At 45.0% G+C, this 18114-nt stretch overlaps 1 non-coding gene across 1 annotated transcript; it reads left to right on the forward strand.

Annotated features, from left to right (window-relative positions):
* The first annotated feature begins 18019 nt into the window (after positions 1-18019).
* Positions 18020-18114, forward strand: trnai-uau (transfer RNA isoleucine (anticodon UAU)). Its single transcript has 2 exons — positions 18020-18057; positions 18079-18114. It is a non-coding gene; the product is annotated as a tRNA-Ile (tRNA).

Genomic DNA, 18114 nt, shown 5'->3' on the forward strand with positions numbered 1-18114 from the left:
GGGAAACAAAGAGAAAAAGAGAGAAAAGGAGAAAGAGAATGGCAGAGTGTGGAGTAGATGCTGAAAGGAACAGATTCACTCCACAATTCCATATTTTACTTCACTGAGACTGACAGACAGAAAGTAAGAAAAGAAAAGAAAACAGCACCTTTCACGTCCCCAGGATCTCACAAAGCGCTTTACAGTCAAGGAAGTACTTTTAAAGTGTGGTCACTGCAGTCATTTAATGGCAGAGAGAGAGAGAGAGAGTTGGACAAAAATGCTGATCCATCAGATGTCAAAATATGATCTTAAGAATTACATCTCAATATAGAATCTTTCTTTCCAGGTCTATAAAAATCTTGCTGTTTGTTTGATTCCGGATCAGCAAATGTAAACCTGAAGCTGAGTGACTAAATTTCGCCTCTAATACCTGATGAAACAGGGACAAAGCATCGCAAATTCTATCAGGTCACCTTCCAGCCTTCTCTATTTTCGAGGTTTTCCTGTTGGTTTTCAGCTCTTGTTCTGGTAAAAGTTGTCAGTGAACGTTTATTTTCCTGTTCCCTGTGTGAGCTGGCAGCGGTGGAAACAATTCCTAATGTCTGAGGGATTTGACTTTGTTTTTTTAAATTTATTAATTCATTCTCTCGATGTATTCATTACCTAACCACTCGACGATAACTACTCGGTCTATATCTGTTTAAATGTTGCTCAGTTAAAATTTAAATCATCCTCTGCTTTTTAATACACCGGCAGTTAGTCGCTGAACAGTCTCCACTCAAGAAAATGCAGAAAGAGACAATCTCGCCTTTTATTATTTTTACCCTGCTACTTTCCACTGCAACATTTTAAAATGATGCTACACAACTAAAATAAATCAAGTTTGTGAAGGTAAAAATCCAGTCACCTCCTCGGGGAATTGAACCACATTGACACACATAGAGCAAAACACACAGATATGTACAACAAGAGTGAGGGAGGCCGAAAGAGAGACAGGCAGCTGGAAAGAAAGAGTATCTCCAATTTGGCAGATTTTTGTTCCATTTCTAAAGGTAAATTTTGAAATGCAAATGAGAAAATCCTGGAGGGATTGAAAGGTGCAGGATTTTATTACCTGTAACTGATGATTGGTTGCAGGGACCTGGTTAAACTTTGAAATAATCAGAAAGGCAGGCAGCAGGACACGAGCACTCACACAGAATTCACAACAGATTGTTAAGTTTATCATCTTAACCACTCGGCTACAACTGCATGCAATAAAGTATTATACCTGGTAAATGGAGTTCGGTCATAAAAGCAACAGCAAAGTTAAAAATAAACTCGCCCAATTTGGGATTAAACTTAGCACAAAAGCAAAAATACTGTTGTTGCTGGAAATCTGAAATAAAAGCAGAAACTGCTGGAAATACTAAGCAGATTCGCCAGCATCTGTGGAGTGAGAAACAGAGTTAATGTTTCAGGTCAGTGATCATTCAGCAGATCTCGATGTCACCTCTTCTGCCAATCTTCCTCAATCTGTACTCTCTGGTTTTTCAATCCTTCAGCCATTAGAAACAGTTCCTCTTTAATTCTTCCATCTAAACCCTTCATATAAACATTTTTATCAATTCTCCTCTCTCCTTCTCTGCTCGAAGATGAACAACCCCAGCTTCTCCAGTCTATCCACGGATCTGGAATCTCACATCCCTGAATTATATTTTCCTGAAGATTGATGATGTCAAAAGCCAAAACATTTGATGTTTTCAACACGGCTGCTGAAGTAGCCAGAATGTCATGAGCTTGGAATCATTTTTAGATGATTTAAAGATGACTTCGAAAAAAATCACCTCGTGCTAATTTAAAATAACAGTTTAACATTCTGGTTATGCTCCCTATGTTGATTGCAGTGCAGTATTTCTATTACGTTAGAGTTATCAACTGTCTTGTATTTGGGAACGGTCCCCAGTTCAAAACCACATTGAAACCTTATCAAAACACATTTCATGCAATACTAGGAAAAGTTGAGTGATACATATTCGTCAATACATGTTATCAAATTGCATTATGTCACAGACCTGTTACGTTTGCTTTTCCTCTGTACAGTTCTGTACACTCAAGCTGTCCACAGCGTCTTTCACTCACTTTCGTTTCCACCACTGACAGTGCAGAAAGTCATCCTCAAAGTGGAACATTACTGTTGATTTCTGTTCAAATTTGTGGGAGATTATGAAAGGATTATTCCGTGTTGCCTCGGTTAATAACAGCAAGTCTAAGCTGCATGTCACACATGGAAACAAATACATCAATTACTCACTCTTTCCCAGCTCCACAGTGAGTGAGACCGGGACAAGCAGCAATATTCCACCCCAACACTCTCCAATCACCCACTGCCAACACAAAACAACAAACCAATCAGAGGGTTACTGTACATCCGTGGGACACAGGACACTACAGTCTGGGCCAAACCTCCCCTTTCTCTGAGCACATACTCAGGAGTGAATGAGTCACAAACAAAAGTAACAACTTTCGAAATCTTTCCATGTAAAATGTGTTCATGTTATTTAAAAGCTGACTGTTCTGCATCTGAAAATGAGCACCATGCAATTTGTGCTTTTCGTGTTTGTCTGTTCGGTTTGCAGTTCAATTTCTGGTGGATACTGAAGAGAATCTCATATCAAAATGATGACACAAAGTAGGTAAATAATAAACCCCAAAACAATTCCTCAATAAAATGGATCGCAATCTTTGGAAGGAGGTGCAGCTAAGAAGTGGAAGATGGGAATGATGTTATTGATGATTGAGTGGAATGTGTTGCATCCTTGAGCTTTTGTTGATCAATTTCCTTTTACATCACGGAACACAGAAAAATGACAACACCACCGTGGGTTGCCTAGTTACCTTAGTCAGTAGAGCATGAGACTCTTAATCTCCTGCTCATTGGTTAGAGCCCCATGTTCAGTGTGATTGTTTTAAATTTTACAGCTGCTTTCACGGGAAAACCCCAGCTCTCCATTCCTCCACCAAATTCCTGGTTTACAAGTGAAAAATGTCCTCTGAATCACTGGTCATGTTAGAGACAAGTTTGTAGATGAAGCCTAATGTACAGTGAATGATAATACTTTAAAAGTGGGAAGTTCCAGTGCAGCCTTTGTACTAAAAGAAACTGCTCAGAGTAACAGAATGAGAATGGTCACTTCCTGGGGGACAAATAACATCGGATCCACGTCTAAAAGGATTCCAATGACCATGATCAGATTCATCAGATTCAGGGAGAAAATCTGGGAAACTCATCCTGAACCTCATTTACATCCAGATGAGCTATGTGGAAAGATGGTGTAAGGTTGGATTTGTTTTCCTTGAAACAGAGGAAGCTAAGGGGAGATTTAATGGAGGTGCAGAAAGTTATGAGGGACCTGGATAGAGTGGGTAGTGAGGACCTGTTTCCATGATCAGAGAGATCAATAACCAGGGGGCATTGATTTAGAAAAATAAAGCCTTGCATTTATATAGAGCCTTTCACGACCACTGGAATCCCAAAGCCTTTCTGTCACTGCTTTTCCTCCAGTTCCCTCTGCTCCTCCAGAGAAGAAAGTGGAGCTACCAGAAACTAATGTTGTTCAGCAGATGTAGTGCAAGAAGATACCGAACAGGCCGATGACAACAGTAAATCTTTTGATGAGCTGAGCTGCAGTAAAGCGTTGGCACCATTTAAAATGTCATTCAGCAGGTCTGGTTCCAAATCTGCTGATAGAAATGACAAGAAAACTTCTCTCTGAATTTCCTTCGAGTCATAATGTCAGAAGGCAAAGTAACAAGACAGGAAAGTGTATTTGGCTGTAATGGTTGCAAGATGGCAGAATGACTGTGAAAGGCAGTAGCAGTAGTGTTGAGAAACATATAATTATAAAAATGTACTGCACAGAAAGAGGCCATTCGGCCCGGCGTGCTTATTTGACCGAGTAGTTCCGATTGGTTGATAAGGAACAACATTTCTGCCAGTTTGAACAGCAGGCAGAAAAACCTATCCCATTATCACTCACATTTTGTCTTGCACCAGCATCTCTTCAGTCAGTATATCACTCTGTCTTGCAACTTTTCACAGCCCTTTGCTTGTTTTCTATCACTCCCCTAGCTCTGTCGCTGTTCTTTTTCCAACTCTCAGACTTCTCCAGCTCTAATGAATGATCATCGACTTGGAAGATTGACTTGTTTCTCACTCCTTAGATGTAACAAGAGCTGTTGAGTGATTTCTCAGTCCCTTATACGAGTAATATCCCAATCTATATTAGGATACATTAAATCCCCCATTATTGCTATTCTATAATTCTTGCACCTCTCTGTATATTTGTTCCTCGATAGCTTTCCGATTAGCTGGTGGTCTCTGGAATTCACCCAGCAATCGAAATGTGACTCGATTGTTTTTTTTTTTTAGCTCTAACCAAATACATTTTTTCCTTAATATAAAAACAAAATACTGCAGATGCTGGAAATCTGAAATAAAAACAAGAAATGCTGGAATCACTCAGCAGGTCTGGCAGCATCTGTGAAAAGAGAAGCAGAGTTAACGTTTCGGGTCAGTGACCCTACTTCGGAACCCATTCTTTCCTTGTCCCCTCTAGGACATCCTCAGTCTCCAGCACCGTAACGTTCTCCTTAATTAATACTGCTCCCCTTCCTCCTTTCTTTCCTATCATATATTTTCAGCACTCCTTGTATCAAAGTACATTTGGGACCCAGTTCTGTCCATTTTGAGTCAGGTTTCCGTGATCGCCACATCATATTTCCACTTGGGCCTCTGAAACTTGGAACTCACCAACCTTATTTACCACAGTCCACGCATTTACATGCTTACACAGTAAACCTAATTTAGATCTTATGACAGTTGGTGCTTTTCTCACGAAGTGTGTTCTTTGTTGAAGTAACGGAGAAAGTTGATGAGGGCAGCGGTAGTGTGGTTGATATTGTGCATATGGACTTCAAAAAGACATCTGATGAAATACCACATAATCGACTTCCTGGAAAAACTAACCTAGATGGAATTAAAGGCCCAGTGACAGCGTGGATACATTATTTTCTTGCACATAGCTATATTTTCCATGTTTGGATCAAGGTGGTTTTGAGGTCTGAAACTGAGTGCCCCTGGTGGAACCCAAACTGATTATCGGTCAGCAAGTTGTTACTGAGCAAGTGCACTTCATAGCACTGTCAACGCCACCTTCCATCACTTTGCTGATGATTGAGAGTAGACAAATGGGGCAGTAATTGGCCGGATTGGATTTCTCCCGATTTTTGTGGACAGGGCATACTTGGGCAATTTTCCAAATTTTCTATATTGTAGCTGCACTGGAACAGCTTGTCTAAGGACACGGCTAGTTACAGAGCACATGTCTTCAGTATGACAGCTGGGATTTTGTCAGGGCCCATAGACGTTTCTGTATCCAGTGCCTTCGCCCGTCTCTTGATATCACGTGGATTTAATTGAATTGTCTAAAGACTGGCATCGATGATGGTGAGGAACAATTCTCTCTTCAACCCAGGACTGAATATGCTTCCACCACACTCTCGGTATTGGAAATAGCTGAGGCCCCAGCACTGATCCTTGAGGCACTCCACTAGTCACGGCCTGCTAACTTGAAAATGCTCCATTTATCCCTACTCTTTGCTTTCTGTCCTTTAACCTCAAAGTCCTCTATGTCCTCTCTGCATGCTAATAATTACATGAGCTTTTATCTGGTGTATTAAACTTCTGTGGCATCCTACTGAATGCCTTTTGGAAATCCAATTATACTATATTTCCTGGTTCCCCTTTATCTACCCTTTCATTACATGCTCAGAATTGTTTAATAAATTTGTCAAAAGAGTTTTCCCTTTCGTAAAATCATATTGACTTTGTTTGATCAGACTATGATTTTCTCAGTGCTTGTTGAGACTTACTTAATGATAGATGAGAACATTTTCCAGATGACTGATGTGAGGCTAACTGACCTGCAGTCCCCCATAGAATGAGCAAACAACCGTGGGTCCAGTGGTGCAATTGGTTCGCGCGTGGTACTTATACAGCAGTGCAGTTAGCAGGCTATGCTGAGATGTGAGTTTTAACCTCACCTGGAGCACAGATTTTTCAGACTGGCAGCAATGTGAAGCAGCTCAGCAGTGAAGAGGGCTGTGATCGGTGACTCTGAACTTACCAAAAGAGGAGAATAAAAATAACTGGATGCCTCCTGCTCAACTGTTTTGATTTTGTTTGACAAAGAAAGAACTCTGGTATTATACTGCTCCTTGCTCCACCCGCCCCTCCCCCCCCCCCGCTTCTTCACACCCCGTTCCCGGCCGCTCGCTCCCCGCTTCCTCCCTCACCACCACCCCCCTCCATGGCCGCTCACACCCCGGCCTCCTTCTATCCCCTAACTCCAGGTCGTGCCACTTCTCTCTTCTCGGTCACTCACTCGCACATTCGACTGATCCTCACCGCACTGCCTAAACAAGTATGGCAGACTGTGAGGGCTGACGGGCAGATGTTGGAGCGAGAGGAGAAAAGCAGCACGACCGACAGATCGCGGCTTGAGAGGTGCGTGGTGGTGGGGTGAGGGGGGAGGGGGAGCGTGTGGGGTGTTGGGTGGAAGTGAGGAACGAGCGGCCGGAGAGTGCTTTGGGGAGGCGGGAGTGGGGAACAACTGGCCAGGGAAGAGGGGGTGAATGCGTTGAAGTCTGGAGAGAGTGGCAGAGGAGAGAGCGGGGCCAGGGAGCGGGACAGAGCAGTTAATTGGGGAAATTTGGCAAAGTGGATCCACAATTGGCTTAGTGGCAGGAGGCAGAGGGTGGTCGTCGAGGGTTGTTTTTGTGAGTGGAAGCCTGTGACCAGTGGTGTAGCGCAGGGATCACTGCTGGGACCCTTGCTGTTTGTAGTGTACATTAATGATTTAGACATGAATATAGGAGGTGTGATCACTAAGTTCGCAGATGACACGAAAGTTGGTGGCGTCATAAATAGTGAGGAGGAATGCCTTAGATTGCAGGACGATATGGATGGGCTGGTAAGATGGGCAGAGCAGTGGCAAATGGAATTTAATCCTGAGAAGTGTGAGGTGATGCATTTTGGGAGGACTAACAAGGCAAGGAAATATACAATGGATGGTAGGACCCTAAGAAATACAGAACGTCAGAGGGACCTTGGTGTACTTGGCTACAGAGCACTGAAAGCAGCAGCACTGGTAGATAAGGTGGTTAGGCAGGCATATGGGATAATTGCTTTTATCAGCTGAGGCATAGAATATCAGAGCAGGGAGGTTATGATGGAGCTGTATCAAACGCTAGTTCGGCCACAGCTGGAGTACTGTGCATAGTACTCTGGGCAGCACACTATAGAAAGGATGTGATTGACCTGGAGAGGGTGCAGAGGAGATTCACGACGATGTTGCCTGACCTGGAGCATTTCAACTGTGAAGAGAGACTGAAATGGCTCGGGTTATTTTCCTTCGAGCAGAGAAGACTGAACGGGGACATGATTGATGTATATAAAAGTATGAGGGGCATTGATAGATTAGATAGGAAGAAACTTTTACCTTAGCGGAGGGGTCAATAACCAGGGGGCATAGATTTAAGGGAGGGGGCAGGAGGTTTAGAGTGGATTTGAGGGAAAAAGTTCACTCAGAGGGCGGTTGGAATTTGGACAACACCACCTGAAGGATTGGAAGAGGCAGGAACCCTCACAACATTTACCAAGTATTTCGATGAGCACTTGAAACGGCAGAGAATACAAGGCTACGGACCAAGTGCTGAAAAATGGGATTAGAATAATTTGGTGCTTCATTCCCAGCACAGACACAATTGGCCAAAGGGCGTGTTTTTCTGCTGTACAACTCTATGACCGGCAGAGTTGTGAAACATTTGCTGTTTTTATTAATGCCAGTCACGTTTGTGAGAGTTGTCATAGCAGTAACAGAACTGATTACTTTCTGACCAGGAATGGAACCAAGAACACGAGAGTGAATGCATTAAGCCCACGCCGCTCGAACATCAGTGAAGCTCGCCCACACCTTTTAATATTAGCTGCTTTTCCCATTTCTTCCCCTTCAACAGGCTGATTTGTTTGTTTATTTCTCACCCATTTTTTGCCTTTTGTTCAGTTTACGACAAATCCACGATCTCTGATTGAAACTGAGACATTTGAACGTTTCCAACGAGCAAAGCAAGCAGTCAACTCAGGAAAGGTGTGAATGTTTGTAGATGGGATGCCAATCAAGTGGGCTGCTTTGTCCTGGATGGTGTCGAGCTTCTTGAGTGTTGTTGGAGTTGCACACATCCAGGCAAGTGGAGAGTATGACATCCCACTCCTGACTTGTGCCTTGTCGATGGTGGACAGGCTTTGGGGAGTCAGGAGGTGCGTTACTCGCCTCAGGATTCCGAGCCTCTGACCTGCTCTTGCAGCCACGATATTTATAAGGCTACTCCAGTTCAGTTTCTGGTCAATGGTAACCCCTAGGATGTTGAGAGTTGGGGATTCTGATTAGATTAGATTAGAGATACAGCACTGAAACAGGCCCTTCGGCCCACCGAGTCTGTGCCGACCATCAACCACCCATCAACCATTCTGCGATGGTTATGCTGTTGAATGTCACGGGGAGATGGTTAGATTATCTCTTGTTGGAGATGGCCATTGCCTGGCACTTGTATGGCGGGAATATTACTTGCCACTTATCAGCCCAAGCCTGGATAGTGTCCAGGTCTTGCTGCATTTCTACACGGACTGCTTCAGTATCTGAGGAGTCACGAATGGTGCTGAACATTGTGCAATCATCCGTGAACATCCCCACTTCTGACCTTATGATTGAAGGAAGGCCATTGATGAAGCAGCTGAAGATGGTTGGGCCTAGGGCACTATCCTGAGGAACTCCTGCAGTAATATCCTGGAGCTCAGATGATTGACCTCCAACAACCACAAGCATCTTCCTTTGCGCTAGATATGACTCCAGCCAGCAGAGGATGTTCCCCCTGAGACCCATTGACCTTGTTTTGCTATGGCTCCTTGATGCCATACTCGGCCAAATGCTGCCTTGATGTCAAGGGCAATCACTCTCACCTCACCTCTTGAGTTCAGCTCTTTTGTCCATGTTTGAACCGAGGCTGTAATGAGGTGAGGAGCTGATTGGCCCTGGCAGAACCCAAACTGAGCATCACTGAGCAATGGTTGACCCCGTATCCTTAGACTATGACCCCTGGTTCTGGACTCCCACACCATCGGTAACATCCTTCCTGCATCTACCCTGTCAAGGCCTATTAGAAATTTATAGGTTTCTATGAGATCCAGCCCCCACCCCCCACCCCACCCCATCCCCCGCCCCTTCACTCTTCTGAACTCCAGCGAATATAATCCTAAACAATTCAATCTCTCACATGCCAGTCTCGCCATCCCAAAATTCAGTCTGGTACACCTTTGTTGCGCTACCTCTATAACAAGAACATCCTACCTCAGATAAGGAGACCAAAACTACACAGTATTCCAGGTGTGGCCTCACCAAGGCCCTGTATAATTGCAGCAAGACATTCATGCTCCTGTACTCGAATCCTATCGCAATGAAGGCCAGCATAACATTTGCCTTTATTTAAACACCTGTCGCACCTGCATGCTTTCGTTTAGTGACTGGTGTACGAGAACACCCAGGTCTCGTTGCATATTCTCCTCTCTCAGTTTACAGGCATTCAGATAATAATCTGCCTTCCTGTTTTTGCTACCAAAGTGGATAACCTCACATTATTCACATTATACTTCATCTGCCATACATTAGTTTGTTCAGTTTGCTTACCCACTGTTTTTTTCATGTTGGCACTTGCGGCTGTTCAATTTTCAGTCCGTTAACACCCTTTCTGTACGAATGCTTTGTCTTTCAACACACCATTAACATATCTTTGCTCCATTACCTTCTGGTCAGCTATTCCGTGACCTTGTCTGATCTACACCTTCTCCTTGTTATCTCTTGCCCCACCCACACTTTACTTGCTTACAACCTTTTACATTTCTAATATTTGCCAGTTCTGAAGAAGGGTCACTGACCTGAAACGTTAACTCTGCTTCTCTCTCCACAGATGCTGCCAGACCTGCTGAGTATTTCCAGCATTTTTTGTTTTTATTTCAAATAACCCTGGATGTTCGTTTCCCATCTCTGGTCAGCCTGCAGCGGTGTCTCCATAATCTCAACTATATCATACCCATTTACATCCATTTGTGCAATTAATTCATCCACTTTATTGCTAATACCGACCACTCCCTGGTGTGCAGCAAGGTTAGACTCAAACCAAAGAAGCTGCAACACTCCAAGCAGAAGAGCCACTCGCACATCAACACGAGCAGAATTTCTTAACCACAGCTGTTGCATAAATTTCTGAATTCACTTGAAAAAGCCCTTCAAAACACTTCCGCAGGGGATGCAGAGACCAAGTGGGTCCACATCAGAGACGCAATCTATGAGTCAGCTTTGACCACCGATGGAAAACGTGTGAAGCAGAATGCAGACTGGTTTCAATCTCAGTTTGAAGAACTGTAACCTGTCACAGCCGCGAAGTGCAATGCACTGTTGAACTATAAGAAAGCCCCCATCGAACTGACATCCGTCGCACTTAATGCAGCCAGAAACGCTGCACAAAGAACAGCTAAGCGCTGAGCAAATGACTACTGGCAACACCTATGCAGCCATATTCAGCTTGCCTCCGACACCGGAAACATCAGAGATATGTATGATGGCATTAAGAGAGCTGCTGGGCCAACCATCAAGAAGATCGCCCACCTCAAATCTAAATCGGGGACACAATCACTGACCAACGCAAGCAAATGGACCTGTGGGTGGAGCACTACCGAGAACTGCACTCCAGGGAAAATGTTGTCACTCAGACCGCCCTGAATGCAGCCCAGTCTCTGCCAGTCATGGATGAGCTGGACGTACATCCAACAAAATCGGAACTGATGCCATTGATTCTCTAGCCAGTGAAAAAGCCCCTGGGAAGGATGGCATTGCCCCTGAAATAATCAAGAGTGCTAAGCCTGCTATACTCTCAGCACTCTACGAAATGCTTTGCCTGTGCTGGGACGAGGGAGCAGTACCACAGGATATGCGCGATGCCAATATCATCACCCTCTATAAGAACAAAGGTGACCGCAGTGACTGCAACAACTACCATCGAATATCCCTGCTCAGGATAGTGGGAAAAGTCTTCGCTCGAGTCCCTTCAAACAGGCTCCAGAAGCTGGCCGAGCGTGTCTACCCTGAGGCACAGTGTGGCTTTCGGGCAGAGAGATCCACCACTGACATGCTGTTCTCCCGTCGTCAGCTGCAGGAGAAAGGCGGTGAACAGATGCCCCTCTACGTTGCTTTCATTGATCTCACCAAAGCCTTTGACCTCGTCAGCAGACGTGGTCTCTTCAGACTACGAGAAAAGATCGGATGTCCACCAAAGCTACTAAGTATCATCACCTCATTCCATGACAATATGAAAGGCACAATCCAGTACAGCGGTGCCTCATCAGACCCCTTTCCTATCCTGAGTGGCGTGAAACAGGACTGTTTTCTCGCACCCACACTGTTTGGGATCTTCTTCTCCCTGCTGTGTTCAAGCCTTCAGAAGAAGGAATTTTCCTCCACACAAGATCAGGGGGCATGTTGTTCAACCTTTCCCGTCTAAGCGCGAAGACCAAAGTACGGAAAGTACTCATCAGAGAACTCCTCTTTGCTGACGATGCTGCATTAACATCTCACACTGGAGAGTGTCTGCAGAGTATCATCGACAGGTTTTCGGCTGCCTGCAACGAATTTGGCCTAACCATCAGCCTCAAGAAAACGAACATCTTGGGACAGGACGTCAGAAATGCTCCATCCATCTATATTGGCGACCACGCTCTGGAAGTGGTTCAAGAGTTCAGCTGCCTGTGCTCAACTATCACCAGTAACCTGTCTCTCGATGCTGAAATCAACAAGCGCATGGGAAAGGCTTCCACTGCGATATCCAGACTGGCCAAGAGAGTGTGGGAAAATGGCGCACTGACTCGGAATACAAAGTTCCGAGTGCATCAAGCCTGTATCCTCAGTACCTTGCTCGATGGCAACGAGGCCTGGACAACGCATGTCAGCCAAGAGCGATGTTTCAATTCATTCCATCTTCGCTGCCTCCGGAGAATCCGTGGCATCAAGAGGCTGGATCGGATCTCTAACACAGAAGTCATTGAGGCGGCCAACATCCCCAACTTATACACCCTACTGAGCCAGTGGCACTTGAGATGGCTTGGCCATGTGAGCTGCATGGAAGATAGCAGGATCCACAAGGACACATTGTACAGTGAGCTCGTCACTGGTATCAGACCCACCAACCGTCCATGTCTCCGCTTTAAACAAGTCTGCAAACGCGACATGAAGCCCTGTGAAATGGATCACAAGTCGTGGGAGTCAGTTGTCAGTGATCCCCAGAGCTGGTGGGCAGCCATAAAGGCGGGGCTAACGTGTGGCGAGTCAAAGAAACTTAGCAGTTGGCAGGAAAAAAGTCAGAAGTGCAAGGGGAGAGCCAACTGAATAACAGCCCCGACAACCAATTTTATCTGCAGCACATGTGGAAGAGTCTGTCACTCTCGAATTGGCCTCATTCGCCACTCCAGGCGCTGTTCCACAAACCACTGACCACCTCCAGGCGCTTTCCCATTGTCTCCCGAGACAAGGAGGCCAAAGAAGAAGATTGTTAATACTCCACACGTGAAGTCACAAAGCCTTAAGGCTTGTCTTTTTTACGTTGCTTGTCTCCTTCCCACTATTTTTCACTGTGGCCCTGTTTGATTCAGGCCCTTGATTTCTCTGCCTATCAACTTTCTTATTCCCCTTAATGTCTTTTGTTCTTGTCCTTGATTCCCCCTTCCTCTGACTCCTTGCAAAGTTTCCCATCCCCCTGCCATTTTAGTTCAATCCCCCCAACCACTCGAGCAAACACTCCCCCTGGGACATACCTTTGTGTTAGGTAAGACATCATCTCGTGGACCGAATCCGCTTCCACCACATTCTCGGTATTGGACAAAGCTTTGGCCCCAGCACTGATCCTTGAGGCACTCCACGAGTTGCAGTCTGATATCTTGAAAATGCTCCATTTATCCCTACTCGTTGCTTTCTGTCTGTTTACCTCGAAGTCCTCCTTGCATGTTAATATATTACTTCAATTCCATGAGCCTTTATCGAATGTATTAATCTTAACGAATGCCTTTTGGAAATCCAATTAGACGACATTCCTGCCCTTTCAGTTACATCCTCAGAATTCTGGAATAAATCTGTCAATCAAGATTTCCATTCGGTAAAAACATGTTGACTTCGTTTGATCAGAGAATGATTTTCCCAGAGCTTGTGAACACTTCTTTCATGATGGATTCGGACATTTTCCAGACGACTGATGTTCAGCTAACTTGCCTGTAATTCGCCACACTAAATACGAAACCATGTGACTCCTGTGGTGCAATCGGTTAGCGCGTGGTACTTATACAACAATACAATTCGTGAGCTATGCCGAGGTTGTGAGTTCGAACCTCAACTGAAGCGAAGACTTTTAGAAACGGGGTGCAATGAGAAACAGCTGGACAGTGCAGAGAGCAGTCATTCGTTGGTCTGAACTGGACAGAAGAAGGGGAACAATCGAACTGTGAGGTGACATCAAAGGAACAGGAGCCACGTGTGGTGAGAGCACTGCAAAACTTCATAGTTACTGCCAGCAGAGAAGGAGACAACTCGGTCCATGCCATCTCTGCACAGAGCAACGCAGTCAGGCTCCATGCCCGTAGCCCTGCAAGTCTGCTTTTCTCAGAATTCCTCCTGAAGGCGTTGATAATTTCTGCTTCCACCAATCTTGTGGGCAGCGAGTTCCAGGTCATTATCACTTGAGATATAAAAACAGTGCTTCCTCATACTCCCCCACATCCTTTTTTTCCACAGAACTGGCAAATTGTGGTCACTACTCCTTGTGCAGTCTGTTAATGGGAACAATTTTTCCTTGTCTAACTTATCCAAGCCTGTCATAACCTGGTACACTTCTATTAAATCTCCCCTCAATCTCTTTTGTTCTAAGGAGAACAACCCCAGCTCTGCCAACCTAAAATAAAAGCAAAATACTGCGGATGCTAACCTAACCTTGTAACTAAAATGGTCCATCCCTGGAACCCTTCTGCTAAATCTCCTCTGAACTATCTCAAGGACCCTCATATCAAAGAACATAGTACATAGAACAGTACAGCACAGTACAGGCCCTTCGGCCCACGATGTTGTGCCGACTCTTTAACATACTCTAAGATCAAACTACCTACATACCCTTCATTCTACTATCATCCATGTAGCTATCCAAGAGTTGCTTAAATGTCCCTAATGTATCTGCTTCTACTACCACCGCTGGCAGTGCATTCCACGCACCCACCACCCTCCGTGTAAAGAACCTACCTCTGACATCTCCTCTAAACCTTCCTCCTGTCACCTTAAAATTATGCCCCCTGGTGATATCCCTTTCTGCCCTGGTAAAAAGTCTCTGGCTATCCACTCTATCTGTGCCTCTCATCATCTTATACACCGCTATCAAGTCACCTCTCATCCTTCTTCGCTCCAATGAGAAAAGCCCGAGCTCCCTCAACCTTTCTGCATAAGACATGCCCTCCAGTCCAGGCAGCATCCTGTTAAATCTCCTCTGCAAACTCTCTAAATCTTCCACATCCTTCTTATTATGAGGCGACCAGAACTGAACACAATATTCCAAGTGTGGTCTAACCAGGGCTTTATAGAGTTGCAGCATAACCTCGCTGCTCTTAAACTCAATCCCCCTGTTAATGAAAGCCAACACACCACATGCCTTCTTAACAAACCTATCAACTTGGGTGGCACCTTTGAGGGATCTATGGACATGGACCCCAAGATCCCTCTGTTCCTCCACACTGCCAAGAATCCTGTCTTTAAGCCTGTATTCTGCATTCAAATTCGACCTTCCAAAATGAATCACTTCACACTTTTCCAGGTTGAACTCCATCTGCCACTTCTCAGCCCAGCTCTGCATCCTGTCAATGTCCCGTTGCAACCTACAACAGCCCTCCACACTATCCACAACTCCAGCAACCTTTGTGTCATCGGCAAAATTACTAACCCAACCTTCCACTTCCTCATCCAAGTCATTTATAAAAATCACAAAGAGCAGAAGTCTCAGAACAGATCCCTGCGGAACACCACTGGTCACCGAGCTCCAGGCTGAATACTTTCCACCTACTACCACACTCTGTCTTCTGTGGGCCAGCCAATTCTGTATCCAGACAGCCAAATTTCCCTGTATCCCATGCCTCCTTACTTTCTGAATGAGCCTACCATGGGGAACCTTATCAAACGCCGTGCTAAAATCCATATACACCACATCCACTGCTCTTCCTTCATCAATGTGTTTTGTCACATCCTCAAAGAATTCAATAAGGCTTGTGAGGCATGACCTGCCATTCACAAAGTCATGCTTTTACAAATAATCATAAATCCTGTCTCTCAGAATCCTCTCCAATAATTTGTCCACCACCAACGTAAGACTGACTGGTCTGTAATTCCCAGGGTTATCCCTATTCCCTTTCTTGAACAAGGGAATAACATTTGCCACCCTCCAATCATCTTGTACCACTCCAGTGGACAGTGAGGACACAAAGATCGTCAAAGTTCTCCCTGTGTCTGCGTGGGTTTCCTCCGGGTGCTCCGGTTTCCTCCCACATGCCAAAGACTTGCAGGTTGATAGGTTAATTGGCCATTATAAGTTGCCCCTAGTATAGGTAGGTGATAGGGAAATATAGGGACAGGTGGGGATGTGGTAGTAATATGGGATTAGTGTAGGATTAGTATAAATGGGTGGTTGATGGTCGGCACAGACTCGATGGGCTGAAGGGCCTGTTTCAGTGCTGTATCTCTGAACTAAACTGAATCATCGCCAAAGCCGCGGCAAATTCTTCCCTCGCTTCCCGTAATAACCTTGGGTATATCCCTTATGGCCCCGGTGACTTATCTATCATCATGTCTTTCAAAATTTCCAGCACATCCTCCTGCTTAACATCAACCTGTTCGAGCATATCAGCCTGTTCCACGCTGTCCTCACAAACGACAAGGTCCCTCTCACTCGTGAATACTGAAGCAAAGGATTCATTAAGGACCTCCCCTACCTTTATTGTTCCTGAAATGTGGTGACAAGAACAGGACAGATTTGTGGCTAACCAGAGCTTTATAAAGGTTCACCATAATTGTACTGAGTACTTCTTTTTATTAAGCCTAAGATTCCTTATGCTTTACTAACTATTCTCTCAGTATATCTTGCCACCTTCAAAGATCTATGCACCAGCACTCCCAGGTCACTCTGTTCCAGCACACTCTTTCGAACTATGCTATTACGTCTACATTGCCTCTTCTTAATTCTTCTGTCAAAATGCATCACTTCACACTTGTGAGGATAAAATTCTATCTGCCACCATTCTGTCCATTCTGCGATCCTATCTATGGCCTGTTGTAGCAGTTGGCAGGAAAAAAGTCAGAAGTGCAAGGGGAGAGCCAACTGCGTAACAGCCCCGACAACCAATTTTATCTGCAGCACGTGTGGAAGAGTCTGTCACTCTCGAATTGGCCTTTTTCGCCACTCCAGGCGCTGTTCCACAAACCACTGACCACCTCCAGGCGCTTACCCATTGTCTCCCGAGACAAGGAGGCCAAAGAAGAAGATTGTTAATACTCCACACGTTAAGTCACAAAGCCTTAAGGCTTGTCTTTTTTACGTTGCTTGTCTCCTTCCCACTATTTTTCACTGTGGCCCTGTTTGATTCAGGCCCTTGATTTCTCTGCCTATCACTTTTCTTATTCCCCTTAATGTCTTTTGTTCTTGTCCTTGATTCCCCCTTCCTCTGTCTCCTTGCAAAGTTTCCAATCCCCCTGCCATTTTAGCTCAATCCCCCCCAACCACTCGAGCAAACACTCCCCCTGGGACATACCTTTGTGTTAGGTAAGACGTCATCTCGTGGAGCATTTTCCCCCTCTTGCCCATTGCCTCCAGTTTAGTTCGGGCTCCTTGATCCCATGCTAGGTCTAATGTTATTTTTATGTCAATTTCAATCACTGTCACCTCTTGGAAACAGCTCTATTTTCCATGTTTGGTCAAGGTTGTAATGAAGTCTGGAATTGCGTGCCCCTGGTGGAACCCAAACTGAGCATCGGTCAACGATGTGTTACTGAGTAAATGTTTATTGATAACACTGTCAACGATACCTTCCACAACTTTGCTGATGATTGTGTGTAGACTGATGGGGTCGTTAATGGGCGGATTGGACTTTTCCCGATTTTTGTAGACAGGACATAACTGGGCAAATTGCGCATTGTCAGGAAGATGTGCGTTTTGCAATTATACTGAAACAGCGTCTCTCAGGCCACAGCTGGTTCTAGAGCACAGGTCTTCAGTATGACAGTTGGAATTGTGTCAGGGCCCATCGTGTTTTCTATATTCAGTGCTTTCACCCGTCTCTTGACAGCACGTGGATTTAATGGAATTCTCTCGAGGCTGGCATCAATGATGATAAGGACCAATCTTCTCTTCAACCCAGGACCGAATCCGCTTCCACCACACTCTCCGTATTGGACAAAGCTTTGGCCCCAGCACTGATCCTTGAGGCACTCCACGAGTTGCAGTCTGATATCTTGAAAATGCTCCATTCATCCCTACTCGTTGCTTTCTGTCTGTTTACCTCTAAGTCCTCCTTGCATGTTAATATATTACTTCAATTCCATGAGCCTTTATCTAATGTCTTAATCTTACCGAATGCCTTTTGGAAATCCAATTATACTACATTCCTGCCCTTTCAGTTACATCCTCAGAATTCTGGAATAAATCTGTCAATCAAGATTTCCATTCGGTAAAAACATGTTGACTTTGTTTGATCAGACAATGATTTTCCAAGTGCTTGTTAATACTTCCTTTATGATAGATTCGGACATTTTCCAGACGACTGATGTTCAGCTAACTTGCCTACAATTCGCCATACTATAAAAGGAGCAATGCAGCTCCAGTGGCGCAATCGGTAAGCGCGTGGTACTTATACAGCGGTACAATTAATGAACTATGCCGAGGTTGTGAGTTCGAGCCTCACCTGGAGCA

Source organism: Heterodontus francisci, chromosome 34, assembly GCF_036365525.1.
Source record: "Heterodontus francisci isolate sHetFra1 chromosome 34, sHetFra1.hap1, whole genome shotgun sequence".
Classification (NCBI taxonomy): Eukaryota; Metazoa; Chordata; class Chondrichthyes; order Heterodontiformes; family Heterodontidae; genus Heterodontus; species Heterodontus francisci.